The 15,094-nt window shown below is 35.2% G+C and overlaps 1 long non-coding RNA gene across 1 annotated transcript; it reads left to right on the forward strand.

Moving 5' to 3' along the window:
* Window positions 1-764: 764 nt before the first annotated feature.
* On the forward strand, window positions 765-4,158 carry LOC108985080. Its single transcript, XR_001995126.2, has 4 exons — window positions 765-1,129; window positions 1,229-1,312; window positions 2,393-2,428; window positions 3,599-4,158. It is a non-coding gene; the product is annotated as an uncharacterized LOC108985080 (long non-coding RNA).
* Window positions 4,159-15,094: the final 10,936 nt, after the last annotated feature.

Here is a 15,094-nt window from a genome sequence, read left to right on the forward strand (position 1 = left end):
CGTTCGAGATTCTGGAAAGAGGAGCAGTGACTTACAGACTTGCACTCCCTCCACAATTCTTAGCCATGCACGATGTATTTCATATCTCAATACTTCGAAAGTATATGCACGATCCCTCCCATGTGACCGAGTACACACCCTTCGAAGAAGCACCGGTTAGGATCCTGGATTGAAACGTTCAAGTGCTCCGCAATAGAACGATCCCGATGGTCATAGTGTTGTGGAGCCACTGCACCGAACAAGAGGCTACGTGGAAGCGTGAGGATGATATGAGAAAAAGTACCCCACATTTTCCTTGGAAGTACGTTCAATCTCGAGGACGAGATTGTTTTTAAGGGGGGTAGAGTTGTAATACCCGAGTCCTACTACGTAGGTCCTTACGTCATTTTATTAATTCTTTAAGTTAAATATTTTGAGATAAAGATTTTTATTACTTCTAATTATTTTATTTTAAGATGAGTATGTTTTATTTTAAAATATGGTTTATTAAAATAAATCAAGGGTATTATTTTTAAGACTTTGAAATATTTTTTCCTTAAGTCCTTCAATTTTATTTATTTAGAAAATAGCTCAATTAATCTCTACCATTGGATTGGTAGGTAAAAAGCATTCTTGAGGTGGATTCATCTCCACCATCCATCTTCCAAACTTAGATGATAAGCTTTGACCAAGGCAAAAGTTTCCCCCACCCTTTCACCCGTATAAGGCTTCTAAGGAAAGCCATTAAGCATTTGACTTATAAGCTTCCCAATGAAGCTATTGAATTGACTTTACCTCACACCTATCGTCCAAAGCAACACCAAAAGGTAAAAGTTGAAAATCAATTTCCTTTCTTCCCACTTACCCGTCGATCTACACCCAAGGAAAATGGAAAACTTCATCTTCCTCTCCAAGCAAGCCATAGCCAACCTTCACCTATTTCCTTCCTCTTCTCCTTCCATCTTCAAGAAAGCAAGTTCATCTCATCACCTTCAAGCCTTATGACTCCATAGCAAGGGAAGAAGAAAAATATTTTCTCTCATCCTCTTCAAGCCATACGAGTATACTCCCTCCCTACTCATTTTCGGGTTTTGCCTCAAACCTTGGAACTAAAATTTGATTTCATCTTCTAAATGGTGAAATATTGAAGGTAATAGACTTTTAAATTATTCCCTAGTATGATTTACATGTGGGTTTCAAATTTCACAATTTCTTACCCATGATGTTTCGGTTATGGGGTTTAAAACAGTGATATTGTGTTGCTCTTCTTCCACACGGGTTTACCACTATTTGGTCATCTATCTTGCCTCTTAAAAGGGGTTAAGAGCTTAAGGTAAAATCCTAATTTGACTCATTTGATTTTAGAGTGATTTTGGAAGCTTACTATGTTGTTTTAGCTTATGTTTTGATGTAGTTAATTTCCTATATTGTAAATAAATATGTATGCCCTCTTTTTGGCCCAAACCAGATGATATTATAGTTGTTTTGCTATGTATTTTCCTATATTTTGAAAATGCTATTTTGTTATTAAACTTGGTTTAATAATAGGAGATGATTATAGTGATTTTAAAATATATATGTTGGTATCATGTACCTTGTGTTGAGATTTGGTTGGTAATCTATTTTAGGATGCTAGAGGTTTGATTTAAAGGTTTTGCTTGGTCCTATAATTTTATATCTTGCTTTTAAAGGTATTAAGTGAGTAAATCATAAGTCTAAGTGTTTAAAGGTTTTAAAGTTTCTTAATGGGTAACTTTGCTATATTTTATGCTACTTTAATTTTAATGGGGAGTTTATCTAAACTAATTAATATATTGCTTATGTGAATAGGTTATAGCTTAATTAGTTTAGATATAAGGGATTAATTGTTCATGAGGTATTATGATATGCAAAGTTGTCCAAGTATTTCTAAGTCCATGTCATGCCATAAAAATAGCCCATTTATGTTGTCCCTCGTTTGGTTAAATTCTACCTAACTCAATAGTCCAAAATATTGATGAGCTAACCTTTTTATAATGAGGGACTACAAGTTTATTAAAGGGCATGTTTCCTAAGCTTGTTTAGCCTACTTGAATTGCCTAAATCTATTTCAAAGCCCATTGTCGAGAATTCCAAATTTTTATCTCCTAATGACCATAACCCAAAGCGAGTTTGAACCAAAGAAACCATGCTCGAAGCCTATAAGTTCTTAACTACTTTTTATATAAGCTTTTAAAATAGTCTTTCCATGGACAGCTAGCATGTCTTAATACTTAAGTTATTTCTCTTATAAGTTGAGGTGAGGAGTAGTCAATTGGGTTAATGTTAAGAATAGAAAGGACGTTATATTGTAATTTCGTGGCTTTCCCTTTTAAAGGGAGGGCTAAAAAATATTGTACGAGTATTAACATGCTTATGTTATTTATTGGAATAGGAATATTGATGAATGAAAGTATCGAGGAGCATAGAGGTAAGTAGCTATGACCATGCTTCTTACACCAAGTTCTCTTTATGAAAGAATCTCTCTCTCTCTTATTGCAAATGGTCATCTAAAGAAAAAGTAAATAAATATAGTATGTAAAAGCCCTTCCTTGATGCCCTTGTTAAGCACCCTATTGATTATAATTGTGTGTATGTATAAGGTAATGCATGCACGTAAGTTCTAAGTCATGAGATTTCAGTACATGCTCTCAATAAACTTATTGATTATTCTTATATGTAGTATAGCATGAAAATATATCTTTTTCATAAAAATGCATGTGCATTGGAGTAAGAAAGATGATGAAAATGTTTTGATTGCAAAAAGGGAAGGAGATAAACGTCTCATGCCCTATGCTTTATGAGATGCTCTAAATGATGCGAAGAAAACGTTTTAAAATGTCCTTATGAACTCATGTTTTAAATAATGCGAATAAAGTGTTTTAAGATGTCCCTATGAACTGATGTCAAATTGTCCCTATGAACTTACGCTTAATGGATGCCATGAAAAATGATGTTAAGCTCATGCTTTAAAAATGATGTTTCTTCATGAATGCACTGTTAAATGAAAAGATGATGTTAAGTTCATGCTTTAAAATGATGTTTTCCATTAATGAACTGTTAAATGATGAAAAGGACTGACATGAATGAATGTAAGAAAGGACTGAATGAATGAATGCTTTAATGTAAGAAACTATGTAATGGCCATATGAATGAAAATGGTACCAAAGGAATGGGCAGATTGCAATACTAGGTAAGTAGTACTGGTAATGCACCCAGTGCTGCCTCTGACTGAAAAGGGATTCCCAACCTGTGGCCACGGGCAGAATCCAGGTCCAAAGGAAGACCGCTAACCCCAACATACGGGGCATAATAGTGTGTACAGGCCAAAGAAAGTGAAACGTAAAGTAAAGTTATTTCTAAGAAACGTTTATGCATGAAAGCTAAGAAATGTTTATGCATGAAAGCAATGACATGTTTATGCATGAAAGTATGACTTATTCCTTAAACTATTATGCATGAAAGCATTGTCAATAATAGCGAAAATGTTTATGTATGCATGTTTCAAAAGAAAAGAATAGATGCCTAGTATGTTTATTGCATGGTGTACTAATTACTGAGTATTTGACTCATTTTTTTGTTAAATGTTTTAAACGTCTAGGTAATGATGAAAAGGCTGGGGAGCAAGGCATTACTGTAGAGGGAGAGGCAGACACTTAGGACCTTCCCTAACGAGGACAGTTTTGTTACGAATGATGAGTTATGTTATGTATAGATATTTTAATTTGGGATGGACTCTGAGAGTCTCTTATGGTTGAATGTTCGAATAGAATGTCCATTAGGTGTTCCCTTTTATTAAATGAAAAATTTAGAGTGCACGTGTGTCATGTCCATGCTGATCACATGTTATTAGAAAAAGAAAGAAAATAATAGTCATGTAAGTCAGGATTCCTTCCTTCCTGGGACGAGGTTGTGACACACCGGCAACCACCTCTCGTAGACCTAGCCACCACGAACCTCCCTCTCCCTTTCCGTCACACACACGCAAGCTACCCATAAATGGTGGGTCTCGCACGAGCTCAGGGTGGGGGGGAGGACGGGCGACGGGGGAGGAGAGAGAGGAATTTCAAAATTCAAAAATGAAATGTGTGAAATGAGAGGGAAGTGGGATTTGTTGTGAGAATGTTCTTGTCATTTTATTATAGTGTGTGTTGGACAATCCCAAACAGGACTAATGCCAATAATATTTATAATTTACATATAAGTCACATTTTTTTGGTATTAGATATCATTGTATATATCAACAAGCTACAAAAAGGCTGAGTGAGTCTGGACAATGCATCAAATCAGGCCAGCCATAATGCAATTTCTCTAGGGGTGTAAAAAAGATAAAAAAATCAATTGAACTGAATCAGCCCGGTCTTAAATTAGTTCAATATCATTTTTCATATTTTGAAAATCGGTTTGAGTCGAACTGGACCGGCATATATATTTTAATTTTTTATATTATATATATTATATTATATACTAAATTGATAATTAATATAACACGAAATATTTTTATCTTATTATTCAAGTCTATTAATTTTATAACATAAAATTAATATAACATTTGATATAAGTTAGACACTAATTATATTATTTTAATTTTATTATTCAAGTTTATTAATTTCACCAATAAGTTAGAAATTACTTATACTATACCAGTATAATTAGACACTAATGAATTAGATAATAGTCAACAATAAATACTAAATTTTAACAATTCAGTTTAATGTTGAAAATCTTATAATACTAAACTTATATAATGTCATAGTTGTAAATGGTAAACCAGAAAACTGAACCAAATCAAGCCGAAATAAAAAATACTGAAAGTTTCAGTTGTGGTGATGAATCGGTCCGTATCAGTTCTTAAATAATCAAAACTGATGTATACAGGTTCGGTTCCAAGATTTGTCAAAAATGGGACCGGTTACACACCTAAATTTCTATTGTTTTATTTGAGTTTGATTATTAAATCTTGAATTTTATTTTGGATTTTGCTAAAGAGTAATGCTACTATACCCCCTTGACGTGGCATGATACCACTTGGCTTAAAAAAAAAAATTATATTAAAAAAAATGTCACCCAAAAACATAAAAAGATGAAGACTAAAATTTTAAATTCTCATTACCATTTTATGTTTGTGTTTTTAAATTTTTTTTTAATAAGTCACGTGACACCACATTGTGGTGCCACATCAAGAGGCAAAATTAATGGTATAAATTTTATTTTATAAGCAAATTAATGGTATAAATTACGAGCATAGTATTGTTTCTCAAAAGGTTAAGAGTACGTTAATTTAGTGGTAAATGAGATAAAATGATAAATTCTCAAAACTTCTCACAATTCTCTTCCAAAAAATCACTTAAAAACAAAACAATTTTTAATCTCAAATCTTCAACTTCTCTATCAAATCATTACAAATTTTAAAATAAAATTCAATATCAATATAACTTTTTCATGCTTAAAAAATATGGAGAAAAAATAATTAAAGGGTAAGAAGATAACTTGGGATAGTTAGAGAGGTTGTGAAAAAGAATGTTTGGGGAAGGAAGAAGGGGGGAGGCCGAGGAAATGGAGAAATAACTTCTCTCTCCTCCCCAAACGATTGCTTTGATGTGAGAAGAGAAGGTTGGGATATTAGAGTGGGAGAGAGTGAAATTAGAGTGAGACATGAGGGCTATTTGATTTTGCTGAGATTCAGTTTATAGAGCAAATGAAGATTGTTTTGCAGGAGATCAACGGTCCTTGTTCTTGCCTGGACAAATGTAGCAAAGAAACTAACGTGTTGTTGTTTTCGCATAGAAGAAAATTGGCATGTCAAATGGTTTGTGCACATAAGGGAAAGGAAAAAGGAAAAACAAATAGAAACGAGAGCCGTATCACGTCTCTCACAAGCCAAAAGATGGAGTGAGCGTTATACTTCTTTTTTTTTTTTTTTTTACTAAAGAGAGACGGTGACCTCAATTTTATTGAGAACCCTTTCTTATGGCGGAAGAATACAGTAGTATTACATTAACCACGCAGTTCCCTTCATTAAAATGTAATTTATTAGTTTAAATTAATAAATTTCTGTCTTTATTTGCAAAGAAGAAGACAAATCACAATTCAAAAGACTTGCTTAGAAGAAGATCTATTGATGCACATATTATTGGAGAGAAGGCACAAGAACTACAAGGCTTTTACGTAATAGACCCAATACTGTTGTATGTGGCGCACCACACAAGTTGAAAAAGAGAATGAAAGAAAAGATAGGCTGAGATATATAGATATGAAGATCTCAGACCAGATATACAGTAAACGAGACAAAATATTTGCCAGATATTATCTGATTGAGAAGGAAAATGAAAGCTCATGAGACCACTTTGATCATTTGTCGTCAACATGGCCAGACACGTACAAGGACCACATCACATTTATCAAAACCTTGTCGATTTTCACCATATTTACAGTTACCATTTTTTGATAATCTTACAGCGGTCGATACATAACAAAATTGGCAAGAAAGGCAAGAGGAAATTAAAGGATCATCTGCAGCCGCCTCTCCAATGATAGTAACATCATTGCTGATGGGCTATGCAGAAATTTTCAGTTTTCCTTTTCTCCCTCTCATTTTCCCACCACCATCATCCAATGAAATCTAAAAGATAATGTTTAAATACTGAGCACTTGTAAATTATCATGACTCTGTCTCCCACGTATGAAAAGCATTGAGGTCCATTCTCTCTCTAAAAATCTTCTCTCTTTTCTCTCTAAAAACTTAAGAGACCCTCGTCCCTTTTTCCTTCTCTTAACTACCTTTCCTCTACTTATTCTCTTGAATTCTCTTGACTATACAGTTCTTTTCCTCGAGGTGCCTGAATCCGGAGCCCTACATGTTTGCCTGCTTCAGAGCCTGTCTTTAGGTCGCCAAACTACGACGAGAGTTTTGCCTTTTGAAGTGCCAGCCGTGTAGGACAATCAGACCAGGCCGAGTTAGAAAGGCTTTGTTGACTCAAAGTTCATTTTTTTTATCTTTTTTTTTTTCATCCTTTGCCAGGTAGGAAAATGATCGATCTATTGCTTTATGGTCAATAAGTTTACACAAGTTCCATACCATAGTACTCCCTAGGTGCTAATGTACACACTGTCGTCTGACAATGCATGAAACTCACCAGTTGCAAATCCGCAACTCCAACAACTACACACGCGACATCAATAGATTATCAAAGCTTGAAAATATGGCCGACTCTAGTCTATTCTACTAGCGTGTGAGCCTCACGCATCGGCACAGCCGCACAACGAGTAGTGTTTATTTTGTTGCTTTCTATCGGTTGTGATTTGGAGTTGCAACTTATCGATTTACTTGTTGGATCAATGCAAATGTCTTCGGCAGTCCCCTCCTTGGTTCAATTAAGAAACATGGACCCGAACTTATGGTTGATTGCTCATTTCTTTTTAATTTAATTACTCAATCTTCATCTGAAGTCTGCGACGAGACTTTTGTATTGGACACTCCCTTATTATAATACACATTTGATTAAAAAAAGAAAAGAAAAAGGAGCATTAAGCTAAGCTAGCACTACCAGAAATTCTACAAGATGCAACTGCTAAAATAATTCAGATTCGAAGGATTGATTGGTAAGACGATGTTCTTAGAATGTATTTATTTCTGTAGGACCCATTGCCCTTGACGACACATGCGCATAGTTTCCGTTTCAGCTAGGTGGGTTGTATTTACGTTCTTCTACTTTCACTTTAAGACGATGTTACGGTGAGAAGGATTAATTGTAAAATGAATGCCTAATTTGTATCTGAATAATGTGAGACTAACTTTTCTCCATTCACTTCAAAAAAACTTTTCCCTCCAAAGTTTTGGATTTGCTTTGAATGACTTGTTTCTTTCTATCAATGCACAACTTGTATTGTTTATAAATACATAATACTACTTCGGATCAATACAATATCCCAGGGACCTGGCCATCGGGGATCTCCTCCTCAAAGGTCCAACAACTATTTCCATCTGGCCATTTTATGAGACGATCATCATTAATTATCTAACTCAACCCTCACGACCTCACCAACATTAAAGCATGACCTTGATTTGGAGTAATATTGACATCACATTCTCACGCATCGAACACCAGTCCATGCCACTCCGAGTGCTAACAGTGTCGAGCGTAGTCAGTTCATCATGGACGCCCCCTCGCTGTAAAATTCAAATTCTGAGCTATAGCTTCGGGTATGCATTGGTGCTTTGCTTGGAAAGCTTAGCATACCTAGACGAGTAACCAATTACATTGTGTTTCAAGACTCGAGCCACAATGACTCGAAGCACTTGAATTCATAATTAAAATATTAAAATCTTACTATAATAAATCATGGAAAATTTGATAACCACACAAAAAAAAAAACATTAACTCTCTTCCTTCCTTACAGCAGTACCATATCCAACCCGACAAGATACGAAATCCAGACTATATGGAAACAACTCATACATGACTCCGGGAAAAAGAATATGACTCTAATACGTATTCAAGAGACCCCCCCACCAGCACATCCATTGGGGGGTGCTGTTCATGCAACAATGAACTTGGGGGACACCTTCATTCACTGGTACCAGGTGAAAATACTAAGAACAGCTGACTATGCCATCATGCCAGAATTAAACCCACCCGACTCCTTATTTGGACATGACAGTATACACTGACCCACCTTTGAAACCACTTCGATCACAGCAGACACAGGACGAGACTCAAATGAGATGCTGCAAGGTGCCCTGACCTGACCCAACATATACCTTAACATCCCAGGCGTGGACTTCTCCATCCAACTCCGATCCCTGCAATTTTTTTGTAAAGCGAGTGAACAATAAAGTGAAATGAGGTTATATCTAATGAACTCTTCCTCTTTGCTGTATAACGCTGAATTGCTAAATTAATAACTAGTCAATAGTTATGTTACCTTCAGCTAAAGTTAAATCCACCCGATGGAACTTGAACCTCATTCCCTCCAAAGCCAAAGCCAGGCTGAGAACCATCACCCGAAGGCACTGTTTCATCATCATCCTCCAACCAATATGTTTCGAGAATTTTAACTGCCTTTTCATAGATCTCATTATTGTCATGACTCTGAAGTTTTCAATTTTCACCAATCCCTCAAGCATCATCTATCATCTGGGCATACAAGTTAACCTCTCCAGTGTTGCCCAAACTCTTCTCCGCTTCCCCAACCCTCAGAATGTTTTCTAACCCTTCTAAACAGACAGTGACGATCCTTGCATCAGGGCATACAAGAAGATCACACAATGGTTTTATACACCCCTGACTCACCACGAACCTATCATCACGAAAGAAAAGATTAGTCATAATTTCTACCAATTAACAGATAAAATGAAAGGAGAGCAAAAGAAGAAGGTACAAGATCATACTTAATTCGATCATGGGTACCCCCCGAAGTAGCATTTGAAATTGCCCATGCAGCCTCTTTTTTTATATCGAACTCCACATTTTGAAGCAGATTGACCAAGGGGGCAATTAAACCAGAATCAATAACAGCCTGCATCATTGCAAAGTTGACTTTACATTATTTCCAAATAATCAATCAAGAAACCCAACAATTTCTTAAATATGCCACCTAAATATTTAGAGACAGGCATTGATTATTTAACCTTATAAATAAGGTAAGGCTACGTATAGGCCTGGAGTGTGCAGTCCCCACGTACTCCCTTTGGAAAAAAGTGGAGGCCACCATTAAAAAAAATAATTTTTTAATGTGGGTCTTAGATTTACCCACTCTTTTCAAAAGGGTGGGTAAATTCTCCAGGACTACAAATATCATCTCTCTTATAAATATGCCACATTGAGACTGATACTTTGTGACTTTTCACACCACTTAAAAACTTACGGTTAAAATAGAGTCCAATAACCCAAAATACTCAAATTTCCTACAAATTTATATTAGTAAATTCTCCACTAACATATTCAAAGTGATATAGAGTGAAGGGAAGACTTGTATCCAATTTCCTTATTATGAAACAATTGAGTAGCAACCAATTCACACAATTTAACAATGGCATAAACTTGCAGACATTTACTAGCATACCTGTATCTGCTCCCTGTTTCCAGTTATAACGTTTGAGATAGTCCAACAGGCTTCTTTCTTGATGCTCTTTTTATGATTGTGGGACAACGAGCTCAAAAGACATGGCAGTGCACCATAGTTGATTATACACAGAGAAAGTATGTTACCCATCAAAATCATAGACAAATAATATCACAGTGGAAAATTTATGTTTTCTCAGAAAACTGAGTTAAATAGAGAAATTCGATCGACTAGTATTGAAAGAAGATAATAAAAGCGTCAATTTTTTTAGACAAGTAATAAATTTCATTGAAAAACACAGCACAGTTCCATAGAAGTGATAAAAGCCCGTGTTAAGTTTTACAGTACCCAAAACAATAACTGAAAACACATAAGCTTTCTTAAAATAATATCCCAGAAAATATTAAGAAAATCGAAGCGCACATCAATAACTTTTTTTTATAAGCGCATAACAATAAAATTCCACCATACACAAACAAGAAGGCAGGAAAAAAAAATATCATCACTACAAAAAACTGTACCTTTTTTGGCAGACATAGAAGGTGGGACTATAGCAGGAGCTGCGTCAACCTACAAAAGAAAAGTCGAAACCAATTAGAGATAAACTAATACGAGCAAAACAAACTCACGTACAGACTACAGAAAATGAAAAACAAAGGCAGAGAAGCGTACCTTGGGGATCGATTTCTTGCTTGACTTGCCCATTTTAGGGATGAGTAATGCTACGGATCAGCCCCTGTTCACGGCTGATCCGTAGCCCACGTGACGTGTCTAACTTTTTTTTTTTTTTAATGCAAAATGCATCACTCAGATGCATCAGCCACCCTATCCTTAACCCCTTTCTTATGCATCAGCCAACACTCAGATCACACAATGGTTTTATACACCCCTGACTCACCAGGAACCTATCATCACGAAAGAAAAGATTAGTCATAATTTCTACCTATTAACAGATAAAATGAAAGGGGAGCAAAAGAAGAAGGTACAAGATCATACTTAATTTGATCATGGGTACCCCGAGGTAGCATTTGAAATTGCCCATGCAGCCTCTTTTTTTATATCGAACTCTGCATTTTGAAGTAGATTGACCAAGGGGGCAATTAAACCAGCATCAATAACAGCCTGCATCATTGCAAAGTTAACTTTACATTATTTCCAAATAATCAATCAAGAAACCCGACAATTTCTTAAATATGCCACATAAATATTTAGAGAAAGGCATTGATTATTTAACATTATAAATAAGGTAATGCTACATATAGTCCTGGAGTGTGCAGTCCCCACGTACTCCCTTTGGAAAAAAGTGGGGGCCACCATTAAAAAAAATTATTTGTTAATGTGGGCCCTAGATTTACCCACACTTTTCAAAAGGGTGGGTAAATTCTCCAAGACTACAAATATCATCTCTTATAAATATGCCACATTGAGACTGATACTTTGTGACTTTTCACACCACTTAAAAACTCACGGTTAAAATAGAGTCCAATGACCCAAAATACTCAAATTCCCTACAGATTTATATTAGTAAATTCTCCACTAACATATTCAAAGTGAGATAGGTACAGTCCTGATCTAAAAGTGAAGGGAAGACCTGTATCCAATTCCCTTATTATGAAACAATTGAGTAGCAACCAATTCGCACAATTTAACATTGGCATATAAACTTGCTGACATTTACTAGCATACCTGTATCTACTCACTGTTTCCAGCTGTAATGTTTGAGATAGTCCAACAGGCTTCTTTCTTGATGCTCTTTTTATGATTGTGGGACAACAGGCTGAAAAAACATGGTAGTGCACCATGGTTGTAAAAAACGATTGTGTGATCTGAGTGAGGGGTGTATAAAACAATTGTGCGATCTGAGTGATGGCTGATGCATAAGAAAGGGGTTAAGAATAGGGTGGCTGATGCATATGAGTGATGCGTTTTGCATTAAAAAAAAAAAAAAGAAGAAGGTACAACCGTACAAGATCATACTTAATTTTATCATGGGTACCCCCCCGAAGTAGCATTTAAAATTGCCCATGCTGCCTCTTTTTTTATATCGAACTCTGCATTTTGAAGCAGATTGACCAAGGGGGCAATTAAACCAACATCAATAACAGTCTGCATCATTGCAAAGTTGACTTTACATTATTTCCAAATAATCAATCAAGAAACCCGACAATTTCTTAAATATGCCACCTAAATGTTTAGAGAAAGGCATTGATTATTTAACATTATAAATAAGGTAATGCTACATATAGTCCTAGAGTGTACAGTCCCCACGTACTCCCTTTGGAAAAAAGTGGAGGTCACTATTAAAAAAAATAATTTGCTAATGTTTGTCCTAGATTTACCCACTCTTTTCAAAATGGTGGGTAAATTCTCCAAGATTACAAATATCATCTCTTATAAATATGCCACATTGAGACTGATACATTGTGACTTTTCACACCACTTAAAAACTCGCGGTTAAAATAGAATTCAATAACCCAAAATACTCAAATTTTCTACAGATTTATATTAGTAAATTCTCCACTAACATATTCAAAGAGAGATAGGTACAGTCCTGATCTAAAAATGAAGGGAAGACCTGTATCCAATTCCCTTATTATGAAACAATTGAGTAGAAACCAATTCACACAATTTAACATTGGCATAAACTTGCTGACATTTACTAGCATACCTATCTGCCCCCTATTTCCAGCTGTAATGTTTGAGATAGTCCAACAGGCTTCTTTCTTGATGCTCTTTTTATGATTGTGAGACAACAGGCTCAAAAGACATGGCAGTGCACCATGGTTGATTATACACTGAGAAATTATGTTACCCATCAAAATCATAGACAAATAATGTATGCACTTTATTCTCAGAATTGCTACTAAAACTCCTCATGCATAAACCAGGGCTTGTGCTGTCGTTTATTTTGTCATCCTACATCTTGCAATCATCACGGGACAAACTAGCAAGGTATTCCTTTTGCTCTACCTACCATGGCAAACCTTAAGTCACTCACCTATTTATCAACTATGAACATAAGGCCTTAAATTTGGGCTATCCTATAAAGATGTTGTATTAGCTTATTGTAGTGTTAATGTGATTATTATTATTATTATTATTATTATTATTATTATTATTATTATTATTATTATTTTCAGTTGCATGAGGTTCAAACTTGTAATAGATATTTACAATTAAATATAGAAATGTGATTAGAGGACTAGCTGTTTCACCAAAGATATTGAATCAGCTTGATGGAAACATGAAGCTTTAAAAAATGTAAGCCAATGTAGATCTTCCCACCTAAACAGAACTACCAGGTCAATGAACCAGAACATAGCTATGGGAATGGACCACAAGCGGAAGGCTACAACTTCTAAAGTCTAAAACTAGATTAAACCTAGCTTAACTCTCTAAAGTCTTTCCTTTTCCTAAAAATAATTTGGAACCCAAAGGCCCCAATTTTTTTTCCAAACTCCACCCAGAAACACAACTAATTTTTAAAAAATAATCTAGAAAAATCAAAGATACAACATCCTAAAAACCATTTCTTCCAAATATAACAAATCTTCATTATATATATATATATATATATATGTTTTCAGATATAACATATCTAAACAAATTCAAACAGATATAAACAAATCTTCCAAATAATAATAACCCACGACTCTAGCATTTTGCAGCTAAACAGATCTAAACAGATACTCAAACATTCAAACATTCTCATAAAAAAAACCCAAAATCAACAAGAAAGAACAAACCAGAGGGAAGAAAGAAAACATACCCAAACGGAAATACGTTCTAATCTCTTGGATCCCAAGCTCAAGCACTTCCACCGTTAGGCATCGCAGCTAGCAGAGAGAGAGATAGAGCAGATGAGAGAGTGATTTCAGGAGGGGCTAGGGTATCGCAGACGCAAAGCAGAGAGAGAGAGAGAGAGAGCAGATGAGAGAGTGATTTCGAGAGGGGCTAGGCATTGCAGACGCAGAGCAGATGAGAGAGAGGAATCAGGGGGAGGGAGGGAGGCGTAGGGCATCGACTTCGCAAAGGAGAGAGAGAGTAGATGAGAGTTGAGAGTTGAGAGTGTGATTCGAGGGGGGTGCGCTAGGGCATCTCCGGGTAAGTTGGTAACGATGCCTTCTACATCTAAACCCGGGTACCAGGTTTGAAACGGGTGCCAAGTGTAAAACCCGCATCCGTGCCTGATTGGCCCGGGTTTAAAAAAGCGGGTACCGGTTCAGGATTATTTCGAGCCGGAACCATCCGGATTCCGGACCGGGCCGGGAAGAAACCCGGCCCTGAACAGTCTTACATATAAGTCATATTTTTTTGGTATCAGATATCATTGTATATTATCAACAAGCTACAAAAAGGATGAGTGAGTGGAGACAATCGCATCAAATCAGGCCGACCATAGTGCAATTTCTCTAAGGGTGTATGTAAAAAAGATAAAAAATCGATTGAACTGAAGTCAGCCCGATCTTCAATTAGTTCAATACCATTTTTTATATTTTGAAAATCAGTTTGAGCCAACCTAGATCGGCATATATATATATATATATATATATGTATATTAATTTTTTATATTATATATATATTATATTATATACTAAATTGCTAATTAATATAATATAAAATATTTTTATCTTATTATTCAAGTCTAATAATTTTATAACATAAAATTAATACAACATTTGATATAAGTTAGACACTAATTATATTATTTTAATTTTATTATTCAAGTTTATTAATCTCACTAATAAGTTAGACATTATTTATATTATACCAGTATAATTAGACACTAATGAATTAGATAATAGTTAACAATAAATATTAAATTTGAACAATTCAGTTTAATGTTGAAAAACTTATAATATCAAAACTTATATAGTGTCATAAGTGTAAATAGTAAACTAGAAAACTGGACCGAATCGGGCTTAAATAAAAAATACTGAAAGTTCCGGTTGTGATTATAAATCGGTCTGTATCGATTTTTAAATAATCAAAATTAATGTATATAGGTTTGGTTCCAAGATTTGTCAAAATT

Source organism: Juglans regia, chromosome 7 (genome assembly GCF_001411555.2).
Source record: "Juglans regia cultivar Chandler chromosome 7, Walnut 2.0, whole genome shotgun sequence".
NCBI classification, from domain to species: domain Eukaryota; kingdom Viridiplantae; phylum Streptophyta; class Magnoliopsida; order Fagales; family Juglandaceae; genus Juglans; species Juglans regia.